Here is a 6,000-nt window from a genome sequence, read left to right on the forward strand (position 1 = left end):
TGCACTCTTACAAGTCCTTATTTAATAATTTTCTGATCATTAGCAGTCGACCAATTACATCGCACATTCTGATAAAGGCATGTTCTAGAACCTCAAGGACAAAAAAAAGCTTTGTTTTCCGTTGTAGCTAAGTTAGCATCCTTCGACTGAACTATAACCTATTCCAAGATGCAGGTCGACATATTTAGTCAATGCGTATGTTCCAGATGACATTGACATGCTAATAAATGGTGTCCATACAACACGACCGTGTTGCTCCCTTGGCAGTTCTGGGTCTGACACCGTGGTTATTTTATCTACATACTACAGTCTGGCTCTTGGCCTCCCCCCTTTTAAACAACTGTAACTGTATCGGTGTCTGACCCTCATCACCCACCCCTACCCACGAGTTGTTACAGCCATGCACTTCTCATTCAGTATTAGAGCCCTTCGCCTTCTCCACCAAAATTCTGTGGTGCCGGCTCCGAAAATAATTCTTTTTTTTCTTGCCGCTAGGGGGCGAACATGGTTGCAGTTCACAGGGCTTTGCTATTATGTTCCGTCACAACAACGCACGTGGGTAGCATTTCCAGTGTAATATCCGCATACTCTTCGTCGAATATTAAGTGACGCATATTTTTGTGCTAAGTTAACATATCGCTAATTTACAAGGGATAAAATTGACAGGGCATCACCAACAGTTTAGGGCAATAAAAAGCCTCAAACATAAACTAACATTATTAAACGTTTCGATATTAAATATTAAAAAGTATTTTTAGAAACCGTTTCAGCTCCTTAAAACCGTCAAATCCAAACTCTCAGGGGTTGTGAAAACATTAGAATTATAACCCACCGAGGAGCAAGAATCGGGAACGTTTCGAAAACCCTTAACAGGTTTTAGGCGTGACTGAGGATCGACTGCCGAAACCTACCTGTAGAATTATTGACATTGTCCTTGCATCACAGGTAAATTACGTAGTTACACTGCTGGTCGCTGTAACTCTTATCTCGAACACGTTGGCACTCCTTCCACATACCATGAAACCAAGACTGTGACTCCGCATAGGAATTTTGTTCTGTGCCTTTCAAAACATCCAGTTAACACCCATTTACCTTGGGTTGTTTGTTTCCTTGTGCTCACTGGAAGATGACAGGACTGTGCTTTAAATGTGTGTTTAAACCAGAGAGTGCTTAAGTCGTCGGCCTATATCTAAAGGTAATTAAACTACGTTACACACATTTAGCAAACACTGTTATCCAGATTGACTGACACCATAGCCCAAGTTCCCATGGTTTATATATACCAGGAGCAGTAGGATGTGCCCACGAGAAAAACCTTACAATAGTTACGCCGTGTCCCCTGCTGTTAACCCATCCCAGGTACTTAGGAGCCACAGTGCAGCGCCCGGGGACCGACCCCAATTCTGAGACCAGTGACAGGGTCACGGGAGGACTATACTTAACCCAGTGGTAACCAGCCCTGTTCCTGGTGTTCTACCATCCTGCAGGTTTTCATTTCAACCCTAATGTGGCACAGCTGACTCTATTATTTAACAGCTGAAAAAAAGGTCTCTAGCTGTTGAATGGGGCGTGATTTGTTAGGGTCAGGGTGAAACCTACGGGACAGCAGATCTCCAGGAGCAGGGTTGGTTACCACTGACTTACCCTGACGTGCACGTCTTTCGGTGTGGGAGGAAACCGGAGCACCTGGAGGAAACAGGAAAAACATGCAAAGCTCCAAGCGAAGTGGATTTCACCCTCCTTGTGACCGCTGCACCACCATTTTGCCCTTCCATACATCCTCTGCCTCCGTTTTAGCGTCAGCACACTTTAAAGTAGAAAAAAACCCTCCCACCGATCCTGTCACTGTTAAGCACAGACTCACAGCTACCCAGGGGTACTACCTTTTGATACCCGATTGTACCAAAAGCAGGCCCAGTAATTTAAGGCCATTAGCCTAGCGGGTTATCTCAAATCTTTAACACATTTTTACTTCCTGCTCGTTTCAACCACGTCTGTATAAACTCTTTCTGTGAGTAAAGTTGATGTGTCATTTTGCCCAAAATCTTCTTTGTGTTTGTATGTGTGTGTGTGTGTGCTCATGACTCATACTCATGACTCATGAGGTCATCGGTTTCATGACTTCCTCTCGGTTTCATGACTTCCTCTCGGTTTCCCACCAACTAGCCTTTTGTCGCGTGTCAGTTGCCTGAGGAGAGCCAAGTGCCGCAGGCGCTAATCCCCAGCTACAGGAGCCAAGCCGGTGGCATGTCAGCCACTCCACATTCGACAGGTTGCCTGGAGCCTGTGCGGATTGAGGAGGAATACGTGCGTTCATCCTGGGCATCTACAGCCAGGGAGTTTTTTTTTTTTTTCAGTGCTTGTGTTGAGTGCGGTAGTTCAAACCAACAAGGATTAAAAAAATAAAAAACAATAAAATCATAAACAACAATCTATAGACAAAAATTATGCCTATTAAAGCAAACAAAGTCAAGAACATCAGTGTTAGCCTCAGGAATACAAGAATGCTGTATAAGAAGGCACAGGAACCCATTTATAATCCATACATGTTAAGCTTGCTGAACAATCCAACAATATGGTAAGTGTACTGCATTTATATAGCGCTTTTATATTTGTATATCCAAAGCGCTTTACAATTGATGCCTCTCATTCACCCATACGAGCCAACCGTGAAAGGCTGCCATGCAATGCACCAATCAGCTCGTTGGGAGCAATTAGGGGTTAGGTGTCTTGCTCAGGGACACTTCGACAGGCCCAGGGCAGGGGATCGAACCGGCAACCCTCCGACTGCCAGACAACCGCTCTTACCTCCCGAGCTATGTCGCCCCCTGTCAGCAAATATTGTCAGCAAAAGTGCATACCACTACAAAGCTAACCTACAGAACGTGTACATATAGAACAGTGGTGTCAAACTCGTTGCCATGGAGGGCCGTGTGTATGCAGGTTTTCATTCCAACCAATTAATGCTGCCTTAATTGAGTCCAATTACTCATTCAGCCATATGCGTTTAACTGCATTGAAGCACAGAATATAAGAAAATTTTTATTTAGACAATGCGGGTCACCATAGACGTCGGGTCACCATTGTGCACAAACCCGCATCCCTAATTCAGCAAATAATTTAACTAATTATATAATCAAGATCTGAGGCTGGAATGAAAACCTGCATACACACGGCCCTCCATGGCAACGAGTTTGACATCACTGATATAGAATGACTGTCCCAAAAGGAAATCCATGCGCTGAAATGTCTCCATTGTCTAACGCCACCTTAAAAAAAGAAGAAATAAAGAAGTGAAAGCCTTACTAAACCAAACCGCGCATCCTGGCCCTGTTCGTTTTTCACATTTTCTGGAGCTCTCCTTTCAATGTCAATGTCAACACTGTGGGAGCGTTCGCCCAGAAAACACACACCCTCCTGAACTGAGCAACGTCTTGACGTCGCTGGAAAGACAAACAATTGCAACATTCAGATCTCTCCGAGGCAAATTCCTGTAGACTTGATTTGAACAACTCTGCCTTTTATTTGCCCTGTAGTATGCATATCTACACGTGTACAGCTTTTTCATGTGTCTACTATTTTGTATCATTTTATTTTTCCACAATTTTATTGCAGAAAGAGCTTTTGGCAGAGAGAGGTTGGAAAGTGCCTTATAAAAGTTTCATGAGAAATGGACATTGATCTTTTCTCCAAAGTAAATTATACCCCTGGTATGGTGCAATGTCTGCCATTTGACCACAGGGCGTGTGCTAATGATTAAGAGCAGCAGGGCCAAACAAAGGTGTGTGTATATGGAGCATTTTGGCTCTATTACAGTGTTTTTTTATCCTCAATAATTTTAAATGAATGTAATGACTTCAGTGCAGTATTATGCACATTTTTTTAAAAAGTGTCACATCAACAGAGTTGTTCAGTTATGCAAAAGAAAGCAAAATGGGGCCAGGCAGAGTCTCACAAACACAGGTGGCAAGGGGGCCGGAGTGCACCTGCATATACCTGCCCCCAGGCCATCTCAGCCCAGCCAGGACGCCGGCCTGTGCTGCAGGTCTGCTGCAGTCCTCCACATCCCCACTAAAACAGCAGACTCTGTATCTCCGGGGAGACGCAACAGACTCTTAACAGGCAGCCTGGGGAGGAACCTTCAGAGGGGGGAACGCGTGGCTCCCTGAAGCGAGAGCAGAGAGCGCCGGAAAACTGAAGCCAAAAACGGAAGTGACACCGTACGAAACCGCCCCCAGGGCCCAGCGCGGCACCGCAAAACCGTCCCCAGGGCGGCACCGCGAAACCGTCCCCAGGGCGGCACCGCGAAACCGTCCCCAGGGCCCAGCGCGGCACCGCAAAACCGTCCCCAGGGCGGCACCGCGAAACCGCCCCCAGGGCCCAGCGCGGCACGGCGACACGCTTCTGTCTGTTCTCCAGGCTGCAGATTCCAGCGAGCATTCCAAACATCCCGCAGAGACCACGCCTCCACATAACGTCCGATGAGAAACACTGCAGCACGACATCAATAACTCAACCCCCTCCCCACAGCATCCTGCACCCCCTCCCCACAGCATCCTGCACCCCCTCCCCACAGCATCCTGCACCCCCTCCCCAGCATCCCCCCCAACCCCCCTCCCCAGCATCCCCCCTCTCCCCACAGCATCCTGCACCCCTCCTCCCAGAATCCTGCACCCCTCCCCAGCATCCCCCCAACCCCCCCCCCACAGCATCCCCCCCTCCCCACAGCATCCTGCACCCCCTCCCCAGCATCCCCCCTCTCCCCAGCATCCCCCCCAACCCCCCCCACAGCATCCCCCCTCCCCACAGCATCCTGCACCCCCTCCCCAGCATCCCCCCCCACCCCCCCCACAGCATCCCCCCCTCCCCACAGCATCCTGCACCCCCTCCCCAGCATACCCCCTCCTCCCCAGAATCCTGCACCCCTCCCCAGCATCCCCCCCTCTCCCCAGCATCCTGCACCCCCTCCCCAGAATCCCCCCAACCCCCCCCACAGCATCCCTCCCTGCCCTCTCCCCCAACAGCAACCCTCACTCCCCTCCCTCCCCCACAGCACCCCCCAGCAACCCTCACTCCCTCCTCCCCCACAGCACCCCCCAGCAACCTCCTCCCCTCCCTCCCCCCAGCATCCCTCCCTCCCCTCCCTCCCCCCAGCATCCCTCCCTCCCCCCAGTATCCCTCCCTCCCCCCAGCAACCCTCCCTCCCCTCCCTCCCCCCAGCATCCCTCCCTCCCCTCCCTCCCCCCAGCATCCCTCCCTCCCCTCCCTCCCCCCCAGCATCCCTCCCTCCCCTCCCTCCCCCCCAGCATCCTCCCTCCCCTCCCTCCCCCCAGCATCCCTCCCTCCCCCACAGCATCCCTCCCTCCCCTCCCTCCCCCCAGCATCCCTCCCTCCCCCCAGTATCCCTCCCTCCCCCCAGCATCCCTCTCTCCCCTCCCTCCCCAAAACCCCTAAGCAGGGCCCAGGAGCAACAGGAAGTGGGTGAAACCGCAGCAATCACGGTCTGTACACGTTACGCTCTCCTCAACTCCCTCTGTCACTCAAAGTGACATCACACCCTCACAGCTGTGAATCCATCACAGGCACTCGGCAGACGCTCGTAGTCAGAGGGCAACACGGACGGAGAACACCAGCGTCACGGCCAGGAACACAGAACTGCAGTCATCACCAGGAAGGCCAAGAGTTCCTTCAACAACCGTTAAGGGCAATCTTAAGCTAACAAAAACACTATTTGCACTGTAACCACTAAAGTACCAATAGACAGATAACGTCTTTACACAGCTATAACAATAACACCGTTCAAAGGGAAATCCAAAGAAAGAAAGAGGAGAAAAAAAATAGGTTATCTAGAGGAGGATGTGGCGTGTCTGTCGGGATAAGGCAGGGGTTTGCATTTCAGGAGGGAACGCCTGTGACTGTGCACTGAAAAGGGCGAAACGAAAAGTGTTTGCTGCAACGTGTGCGTTTCATCAAACCGCGTGGCTTATGACATTTAAAAAC

This window comes from Anguilla rostrata, chromosome 1 (assembly GCF_018555375.3).
Source record: "Anguilla rostrata isolate EN2019 chromosome 1, ASM1855537v3, whole genome shotgun sequence".
Taxonomy (NCBI): domain Eukaryota; kingdom Metazoa; phylum Chordata; class Actinopteri; order Anguilliformes; family Anguillidae; genus Anguilla; species Anguilla rostrata.